General features: G+C 49.3%; 1 long non-coding RNA gene across 1 annotated transcript; it reads left to right on the top strand.

Annotated features, from left to right (window-relative positions):
• Positions 1-1,464: 1,464 nt before the first annotated feature.
• Positions 1,465-7,125, top strand: LOC127482909 (uncharacterized). Its single transcript, XR_007908825.2, has 2 exons — positions 1,465-5,648; positions 6,746-7,125. It is a non-coding gene; the product is annotated as an uncharacterized lncRNA (long non-coding RNA).
• Positions 7,126-10,965: the final 3,840 nt, after the last annotated feature.

Genomic DNA, 10,965 nt, shown 5'->3' with positions numbered 1-10,965 from the left:
TTTTGGGTATTTTTCTGCAGACTCACCACCTTGCAACTTCCTGTTTGTCTTTATTTCCTGCTTGCCTCCTCCACTCAGACCAAGCTCCATGTGGTCAAGAATCATTGCCTATGCTGTTCACAGATGAGTTCCGACTCCGTAGCCCTGTGCCCTGCAAGAAGCGGGCACTCCAAGGTGCCTGTTGATTGACTGACTGAACAAATGAAGCCCTGGAAACACATGGCTGCCTTTCACTGCTAAGGAGAGAAGCTTTCGGTAGTGAAGCCTCCATTGATCTCATCGTCATCTCACCGCCAGGGCCAGGCCTGCTGTTAGGCACTTGGTCTGTTATCTCCAGGATCCTCATGATACCTTGTGACTCAGGTTTTAATAATATGCTCGTTTTACAAATGCAGGTTTATTAGGAGCTAGAGCAGGGTATCAAAAATTAAGCCAGAGCCCCCGGGCTTTTGCAGAGTTTATGACTCGTGAATTGAGCTTCTGGAAGGGCCTACGTCTTCCTCCTTCTGTCCCTGGGTCTCAACTGCCTAGCTATGGTAGCCCCCTGCCTAAAAATGCAATCTGTTCTCCCCTTTGCAGAGGAATTTAAGGGAAAGAGGGTGTTTTGACTGAGAGCTGGGCCTGTCTCAGATAAGAATCGGCTATGCCAAAGTTCCATTCAACAAATCTTAATGGAGCTGCCACGAGGCGGCGCCTGGCTGGACAAAGGACTCCACAGACGACCCTCAAGGAGACTTGCAAGGAAACTGCTCCTCAACTACCAGCTGTAATTCACTTCAAGATTCTTCCAGGCCAGGGCAAACCTGGTCAGTGTTGTTCTCTCTGTGTGAGCAAGGGGGTGGCCAAGAATCTGCGGCCCCTGTATTCGTCATGGTTTACTACTCTTGACTTCAGATTATTTAATATAGGGGTGGGAATCAGACACAACGTAGCACAGCAGAAAAATCCCTCAAATGTCTTTCATCAAGGAAGGCATTATGCAATTTCTCTGGAAGAAAATTCACTGGCTTAATTATGGATGCCTGGGGCTACGATTACAGATAAATAGCATTTCCAAAGTCTGCTCTTCTTCCTGCTTCCTTCTGCAATGCCCTGCTGGCAAGCCTGCCCAGGGCTGTCAGAGGCCGCGGTGTGGGTGCAGCAGCCTGGGAGGAGCAGGCCGGAGGAGCCCCCGGAGGGGCCGTGTGGGCAGAGGCTGCGGAGGTGCTGTGGCTAGTTCCTCCTTCTAGGGAGAGATGCCGAGCAGTGGCAGCAAGGCCTCGGGTCCGCTCTTTCAGACTTTGCCTTAGCTGTAGCATGGCCTCACAGATGGCCGTGCCCTTCCTGGGGCAGCCTGTGTCCAGTGACTGAGCGAAGCTGTGGCGCAAAGGCTGGGCCCGTGACACCTGATGCTAACGGGAGGTCCTCTCTCCACATCTCTGTGACAGGCTTCTTTTTTTTTTTTTTTTTTTTTTGAGATGAAAATACTTTTAAACCTTTATTAAAGTATAACAGCTTTAAAATTGAAATCATAAATGAAATCAACGAGTTGTACAACGTGAACACTCCTTCAGAACACACATCCAGATAAAAAAAAAAAAATAGAACATTTCCCGCCTCCCAGATGTACTATGTACCTCCTTCTAGTCACCAGCCTTAAGAGTAACCACGCTGGGGCCAGCACTGTGGCAAAGTGGGCTAAGCCCCCACCTGCTGCACCAATTCATCTCCCAGCAGCTCCTCTTCTGATCCAGCTCTTTGCTATGGCCTGAGAAATCAGTAGAAGATGGCTCAAGTGCTTGGGCCCCTGCACCTGCGTGGGAGATCCAGAGGAGCTCCTGGCTCCTGTGTGACAGGCTTCTGAGGCTTTGCCAGCCTTGCATCACAGTTCCAGCGGATCCTGGGCCTGATCCTCTTGCTCGGAGAGGTGTTCATCCCTAAGAAACACTGCTTCCTCAAACCAGCTTTTCACTGTCTGTTTCTGGAGAAGTCGGCCAGAGACAGTCAGGGCCTGGGGCGCACCAGCTCCAGATACCCCTGTGGTGGCTCTGCAGAGCTGAGCTCAGGCAGCTCCGGCCCCTCGCTTGAGGAAGAGGTGTTCCCACTGGTGGGCAGGGCACAGCTGTAGCAGGGAGAGGCCAGTGCTGCTCTGCACACCACAGGCCTTCAGGATGGGGGCAGGACCGCGGGTGCCAGCTGCCCAGAACCCCGGTTCTTTGTCTCAAGAAACGATCGGAGAGCAAGTGGGAGAACAGAGTGGCAAGGGTCGTACCCAGAAAGCAAAAGCACATACTCCATGGTGAGACTGCAAACTCACTCAGAGGGCGCTGGATCTGTCTGAGTTTCACAGTGCGTGGGTCTAATCAAAGGAGAGGGACATTTTAATAAAGGAGATGAATAACTCATGCTTTCTCTGGGAAGTAGGTAAGTTTTCCCAGGATCTAGCTGTCACCCTTTTTCTCCCTTCTTATGGTCCAATGTGTCATTTGGCATGCTACAGTTGTGAGGAGTTAATTGGGTAATAGGCAGTCAGGGTGGTCCCCAGTTAGAAATTTGGAATTGCTAGGTGCCTGCTTCCCTCCAAAAAAGGTTATCTTTAGCAGGTCAAAGTGTCCTGCTTCCTTAACAATCTCCAATTTGCAAATTTACCATGAAAATAGCAAGGGAGTGGTGATTCCCCACCACCACCACCACCACGGTTTTTTATCCTAAGCATGCTAGACAGGGTGGAGAATTGTAAATCAGGTCTTTTGTTGAGTTGGTCCCCACCTCCTTGATTGACAGTTTTGTCCACAAGATTATACTTAAAAACCTCTTTACCGCCTGCCCTGTGAGTCTTCCTCTCTTGGAACCTCCTCTTTGCCACTCTGCAGGAGGTTTCCAACCTAAATAAAACCTACTTTACTTTCACTGCGTGTCCGCATGATAATTCTTTTGCGTCAAAGAGCCGAGGCCACCTCCTTGCTGCCATTTCGCCCTGACACAATGAGCATAGATCATTCTAGCTCAGCCCTGACGCCCTGCATTGGTGTGAATGTGGCCCAGGCAGAGGGACTCTTTTTCTGCTAAACTGCCAGAGGAACCAACCCATAGCCTGCAGGCTCTGAGATAACAGGGACAACCCCAGCTGGCCTGACTGCTCCCTCCACTTCCCCATCTTGAAAAGGCATCCTTTGCGGGTGTGGCAGACTGCTCTCTTCTCCATCACACTCTCCTGAGTTCCTCTGGCCTCTGTCCAGAATCTAAGACCCCTGTAAACCTCAGGATCAGGCCAAACACGCTTGAATGTTGCCTCCTTGGAATCTAGTCTCCCTTTGGCCTCCCTAAGCTTGTGTGTTTTATTTTATTTTGTTATTATTTTATTTTATTTTATTTTAGAAGTAGAATTACAGACAGAGAGCGGGAGAGACAGAGAGAAAAATCTTCCATTCACTGGTTCACTCCCTAAATGGCTGCAAAAGCTGGAGCTGGTCTGATCCACAGCCAGGAGCCAGGAGCTTCTTCCTGGTCTCCCACGTGGGTTTAGGGGTCCAAGGAGTTGAGCCATCTTCTACTTCTTTTCCAGGCCATAGCATAGAGCAGGATAGGAAGAGGAACAGGCTGGTGCCATGGCTCACTAGGCTAATCCTCCGTCTGTGGCACCAGCACTCCGGGTTCTAGTCCCAGTTGGGACGCCGGTTCTGCTCCTCTTCCAGTCCAGCTCTCTGCTGTGGCCCGGGAGTGCAGTGGAGGATGGCCCAAGTGCTTGAGCCCTGCACCCGCATGGGAGACCAGGAAGAAGCACCTGGCTCCTGACTTTGGATTGGCGCATTGTGCCAGCTGTAGTGGCCATTTGGGGAATGAACCAATGGAAAAAGGAAGACCTTTCTCTCTGTCTCTCTCTCTCTCTCACTAACTCTGTCTGTCCAAAAATAAATAAATAAATAAATAAATAAATAAATGGAAGTGAAAGGAGCGGCCGAGAGCCGCCATAAAATGGCCTTAATAAAACAGTCCTGGGAAATGGGGAGTAAACTAAGTTCACAGAGAAAGCAGATAGCTACTAGCCAGAGATAAGGGCTACTACCCTGAGATAAGGGCTACTACCCAGAGATAAGGGCGACAGAACATCCTGGTACGCACCTAAGCCCCCTCCCCTGTGCTTGTTCAAGCTTAACAAAGAAACCGCGAGACACGTAGGGGCACGTAGCCACCCCTTTCTGCTCTTCAAGGACCCCCTCCCCATATCCAAGCTTAGACACGTAGGGCACGTAGCCCCCTATTTCTCCTCCTCCTCGACGACCTCCTCCCCTTGTAGTTGCCCAATAAACTTACGCCACCCTATAGTATGTTAATTTTGTGGTCTTGCCCTTTAAAAACTGTGTAAAATGATTGTTCGGGGCTCCTCTCTCTTGCTCGCTGCTTGCAGCAGTAGGGGGCCCATTTGCGCAAATGAAATAAAATTGCCTCCTGCCTTTTGCATCGTCTGGTCTGGAGTCTGTGTTTCTGGGGTCGTCACAAAAGGACACCGCTTTTGGGGTCCTACAGAAGAAGAGCATCCATGACAGGAATTGGTGCCCATATGGGATGCTGGCACCACAGGCAGAGGCTTAGCCTGCTATACCACAGTGCCCGCCCCTAAGCTTGTGTCTTGCAGCTCTGGGCTCAGCCAACAACACTCTGACTTCTCACTGTGGCTGTCTAGCAGGTTGAGGGGACTTGTCTGCGGTTGCTCCAGTACCAGGACCAACAGAGCAAAGCCGTAGATCCTAGGACTGCTTCTTCTAAGGTATGGCCACCTTCCTGGGGTTTAGTAGGAGGAGCTGACAAATCCAGCCCTGCCCGCTACTGCACACAGGCCCTGAAACACCACCTTCACACCCTTTCCACACAGCCAGGGGAGATGTGGGGGCTCGAGAGATGGGGAATTATCAAGGAAAACAGCAGAGCATCTGTCGCTCCCCCACTCGCGGAGGAACGACACCGGACCAGACGCTGTTTTCTTTCCCCAGTCCTTCCCGGATTTGCTGCCGCTCCCCCGCCTCCACGGAGGAGCGGCACCCCCGCCACTCCCCCTGCTTTCATGGAGGAGCGGCACCAACCCACACCAACCAGCTCTCTGACCGACTCTCTCAGGGGGCCCCCGCATGTTGTCTCTCTCCCCCTTTTATAGTTCTCTCCCACCAATCCGTGCTCTGCCAGCGTTCTCTCTCCACACGCTGAGCCTCCCATCAGAGGCTGAATCAGGAATCAGCCAATCGACAAAGCAGCTGTGTAAGATTGGTTTACTCCCTCTCAGCGCCATATGGTGGGAGATCAGACGCATAGAGTTAGTTTCAGTCCACAGTCTCAGTACTTATTTGTCTCCTGGGCGCCCCGCCATGTTGCGGGAGAGGGACCCTGTTCCCCACAAGCATCCTGCCCACAGTGCTGAGAATCAAGTGCCTGTGCCTTGCTGATAAGCAGCAGTGCACGGGGCCAGGTCACCAAGTACAGGGGCTGCTGCCTTAGGTGGAGTAGTGGAGGCCAGGGGGTTGAAGATCTAAGCAACCTCTCCCATCTGAGAGCCCTCACGAGGGTTCTCACAGGAGCCTTGGCACGCTCTGTTCTTGGGCACCTGCTACCTAGAGGACAAGAGGGCCAGCTTGTACCAGTTTGCTAGTATCATGCAGCGACCTGCCAGAGAGATGGTAAGTAACAATGGCTGCTTAGAGAAAGGGACATTTGCTCCCTTCACTTCCTCCTGTCCTCCCCTCACTGGAAGAGCTGAACATCAGAATCCCAGTTGCAGATTGTTTTTATAAGTTTGAAATTTTGTATCATTATTTTAAAAGATTTATTTATTGTTTGCAAGTAGAGCCAAAGGGAGAGTGAGAGAAAAAGAGAGAGAGAGAGAGAGAGATTGAGAGAGAGATTGAGATTCAACTCGCTGATTCACTTCTTAAATGGCTTGGCCAGGCTGAAGCCAGGAGCCAGGAACTCTATCTTGGTCACCTCCATGGGTGGCAGGAGCCCAAGCACTTGGATCATCTGCTGCTGCCTGCCCAGGTACATTAGCAGGGAGCCGGACTGGAAGCAGAGCAGAGCAACTGGGAATGAAACAGGCACTCAGATACGGGCTGCTGGTGTCACAAATGTCAGCTTAAATCATGGTGTCACAACTCTGACCCCGAGTTTGAAATTTTAAACTATCTTTTAAGAAGCCAGAAAGTGTGGTTGAAGACAGTCATTGTAAAAACAATTTTGTGTTTGTATTCACCACCTGTCACATTAGAATTATGCCACTCTCCCTAAACCCCAGCAGGACCACCTGTTAAGTCACATCTCCTTCAGAGAAGTTGGGGTGGGGGGATGTCAGGCAGGCACTCTCTCCACCCGTCCCCCCAGCTTAGCCACTTTGCTGGGCTTTGGATGCCATCATTTCCCCCCTCCCTCAGCCTCAGCAGTAGCAGTGAAGGCTGGGCACTTCATTTGCCAGGCACTGTTTTAAATTCTTGATGAGTGTTAACTCAGGCTGTCTTCTTACCCAGATCTTTACGTATGATTGCTCTCCGTATTTTCTGAAGAGGGAACCAAGGCACACGTAATGTAAATATCTTCTCAAGCCCCTCACCCAGCAAATGGCCATGGCCCACAGCTCCTACCTTGTACCCCCCCACTGTCTACTGGATCCCAATACATTCCATTCTCTGGCATTCTCTGGGTGGGGGGGGATCTTCTTCTATGGTTTATACCCCTGTTTCCTGAATTTTCAGCTTTTTACTTCTCTTTTTTTCCTCGCTCACAGAAGAGGGCTTCGGAATTTGTAGAAGATGGAGTTAAAATTGCGAGTGTTTCGAGGCCGGCGCCGTGGCTCACTTGGTTAATCCTCCACCTGTGGCACCGGCATCCCATATGGGCGCCGGGTTCTAATCCCAGTTGCTCCTCTTCCAGTCCATCTCTCTGCTGTGGCCCAGGAGGGCAGTGGAGGATGGCCCAGGTGCTTGGGCCCCTGCACCTGCATGGGAGACCAGGAGGAAGCACCTGGCTCCTGGCTTTGGATCGGCTCAGCGCCGGTCGTGGCAGCCATTTTGGGAGTGAACCAATGGAAGGAAGACCTTTCTCTCTGTCTCTCTCTCACTGTCTATAACTCTACCTGTCAAATAAAAAAAATATATTGCAAGTGTTTCTGCTGTGATGCTGGAAACAGTGAATGTGCCAAGGCACCTGGATGGGCCTGAGAGAGACCCTTGCCTTGGTGCTCCAGCCACGTGCCGTTAAAAGAGATTGATTACAGACTCTGTGCCAGAGCTTGTGATGCAGGTGTCTATGATAGGGGCCAGACCGGCTGCCTTGAACAGGGGAGGCCCTTAAGACAAAGCCTAAGAGGGTGGAAGAGATGTCCTGAGACAGAGATGTCGACTTGAGATCTCAGACTGGCAACAAGAACCCTGAGCTGCTGCAAGCACTTGACACAGCGGACGCAGAGGCCGAGAGCACCCTGAGGTGGCACAGGCTAACTCACCTATTTTGGATGGACAGCCCCAAGAGATTGGTGGAATCCCGGGAGAAACACGCTGGCAGAAAGCCGTGCAGAAAGCGGCGAGTCCGCTAAGCCTGTCTTTGGCCAAGAGAGAGCAGAGACTACGGAAGGTGCACCGTCAGTGGAAACGGCCCAGCTCAAGACGGAAGGTGAAGGCAGCCCGCGGGAAGGCATTGTGGACAGCGCGGCCAGCTCTCCATCTGGGCATGAGCAGTGCTGTGACAGCCGGCGAGGCAACGTGCTACTGCTGTTCAACAGTGCCAGCTGTTCAGGGAAGGCTTTATGAAAGCACTCTGAACCTACCGGGGCCAGCGTACAGCTTGCTAAGTTGACTAGCCCATATTTGTCCTTAAATTAAGTCTTACAGTAATGAGCTTTCACAAAACCAGCATGGGGAGAAGAGTTGTTAGAAGCCGTTTGAAAACAGAATCAGGCTGGATGTTTACAGGGTGCAATAACCATTGCATACACAAAATAGATGTGTATTCTTACATTACTATGGGGGGAAAGAGCCCCTGCGTATAAATCTGACTCTTCTCCTTTCGGCCTGCCCCATCCTGCCGCCTCCATGACTCCCCCCTGCTCCTTGACGCTGCTCCCAGCCTGTCTCTTTGGGCCCAGTTCACTGCGTCATGGTATTTGCTGCTATTCCCTGCTCCCTTGTTGAAGATTTGGCCTTGCTTGGCTTCTCTGACATCACTCCTGTGAGCTCCTTTTTTGGACTCCTGGACTGGTCTCCAGCCAGCGTTCGTTTCCATTGTGCCTTGGTGTTTGTGTGTTGCTGGCCTCCAGGCCAGGCACTCTGCTCACAGCAGTTCTCTCCTTTCCAGGGGCTCCCCTGCCACAGCTCCATCAACCGTTTACCAAACTTTATATATATTTAAAAATATTTGGTACAATGCTGAGTCACCTGCTTAAAATACCTGCATCCTGTTTCAGAGTGCTTAGTTTTGTTTTTTTTTTTTTTTTGTTAAGAATTTTTATTCATTTATTTGAGAGGTAGAGTTATAGACAGTGAGATGGAGAGACAGAGAGAAAGGTCTTTCATCTGCTGATTCACTCCCCAAATGGCCGCAATGGCCGGAGCTGTGCCGATCTAAAGCCAGGAACCAGGTGTTTATTCCCGGTCTCCCATGTGGGTGCAGGGTCCTAAACACTTGGGCCATTTTCTGATTTCCCAAGCCACAGCAGAGAGATGGATTGGAAGAGGAGCAGCCGGGACTAGAACTGGTGCCCATATAGGATGCCAGCACCATAGGCGGAGGATTAACTTACTGTGCCATGGCGCCAGCCCCCAGAGTGCTCAGTTTGAATTGAATTCTGGCTATATTCCCCCTCCCCTTTTAAGATTTATTTATTTGAAAGGCAGAGTTACAGAGAGGCAGAGAGAGAGAGAGAAAAAGAGAGAGAGAGAGGTCTTTCATCCACTAGTTCATTCCCCAAATTCCACACGGCTGGGGCTGTGCTGATCCAAAGCCAGAAGCTTCTTCCAGGTCTCCCACGCAGGTGCAAGGGCCCAAGGATTTGGGCCATCTTCTACTGCTTTCCCAGGCCATAGCAGAGAGCTGGGAAGGAAGTGGAGCAGCTGGGACTCAAATTGGTGCCCATATGGGATGCCGGCACTGCAGGCGGCATCCTTATCTGCTATGCCACACCGCCGGCACCATGGGTATGTCCTTTCAGACCCACCTCCCTTCTGATGCACACCCTTGAAGGTAAGCAGAGGATGGCTCATGTACTTGGGCCACCCATGTAGGAGACCTGGATTGAGTTCTAGGCCCTTGGTTTGCCCAGCCCAACCCTAGCTGTTGCAGGTGTGTGGGGAGTGAAATAGGATGGGAGATTCTTCTCTGTCTCTCCAAATGAAAACCGAAAAAACAAATTAGAGCCACATATAATAACTACGCATGTGAGATATTTTGACAAGTTTGTGGGAAAATGGAATTAAAATATACAGGTATTTTGATTCAGAAGAATTTGAAACTCATGCATAGTTTTTTACAATACAAGGATATTTTTAAAAACTAGTGGGGAAATGCAATTAGACAACATGTATTTTCCATCAACTTTTTGAAGATCTCTTATATTTATGGGATACAAGTACTATTTCAATACATGTATGCATTGTGTAATGGTCACACCAGGTAATTAAGATATCCCTCAGATATTGATCATTTCCCGGGGGGTGACCCTCTACCTTTTAAATGAGTGATTCTCAAACTTAAGTCTCTGAATTAATTTATACCCTTAAAAATCATTGAGAAGTCTAGAAATTCTATGTACATGAGCTATACTTACAGCTTTAAATTTATAGATATTGACTGTAGTAGAAGTTTAAATCAAGACATTTTGAGGTATTAGTTTATTTCAAGTAATAAACTCATATATATTGATATGATGCAAACATTAATATTTTTGTAAAAATTACTATTTTCCAAAACAAACAAACAAAATACTTAGTGAGAAGAATTGCATTGCTCTGCATTTTCACAAATTTCTTTAGTGTCATTTCACAGAAGAGAGCTGGTTATCATATCTTCTTGTGTTGTAGTTCATTGTTTTGGTGGAAGTATATGGAGAAAAGTCCATCCTGAATGTAAGAAGCAGGTGAAAAACAGTGGGGAGTTTTAACAACCTCCTTAGGTGACTGCAGACCACTGTCTATGGTGATGCCCTAAAGATCAGCAACTGGTAATTTCCTAAACCATCAGCTTCTCATCCTGCTACACTAAAATCTCTTGATCTCTTTTATACGTAGAGTTGATCTGGTACTCACGCATGATTTTGTGACATTTTACACTGCGCTTTGGAAATTTTGGTGGGTTGGGTTATGCACCTCTTCCTAACACACTTCCGTCTACCTTATCAAATAACCACATTTGACGTTTTCACCGCTGCTTTGCTTCCCAGGGCTGCTGTGACAAAGCACCAGAAGCTGCGTGGGTCAGAACAGTTTCTGACATTTCTGAAGGCTGGAGATTGAGATCAGCGTGTTGGCAGGCTTGGTTCCTTCTTGAGGCGCTAAGGGTTCCTTGCCTTCCAAACCTTTCTCTCTTTGTTTTTGGTGCTTGTTGGAAATTCCAAATCTTTCTGCTCTTGCAGTTGCATCACCCTCCTGGTCAACTTCTGTCTTCATGTGGTCTTCTTCCCTGCCTGGGCTGTGCCTCTGTACTCAAATCTCCACCTGTAGCTGTTCAATGAATCTAGGGCGTACGCTAACCCAGCATGACCTCATCCAGGCTCAATCACCTATGCAAAGATCTGATTTCCCAGGAAGGTCACAGTCACCGGTACCAGGGATTAGGTCTTCGGCAGGTCTTTGTGGGGACATGGTTCAAGCCACAACAACCATTAACCTCATCATAAGGTCTTTAAGATTTGGGCAGTTGCCACATTTACAGACGTGGATACAAGTTTTCCAAAAACTCTATTTCCTCCAGAAAAGTCAGACTTCATCATAGCCTAGACATGTAACTAGTAACAAA

Source organism: Oryctolagus cuniculus, chromosome 4 (genome assembly GCF_964237555.1).
Source record: "Oryctolagus cuniculus chromosome 4, mOryCun1.1, whole genome shotgun sequence".
Lineage (NCBI taxonomy): Eukaryota > Metazoa > Chordata > Mammalia > Lagomorpha > Leporidae > Oryctolagus > Oryctolagus cuniculus.
This window is presented reverse-complemented; position numbering and strand designations above follow the sequence as displayed.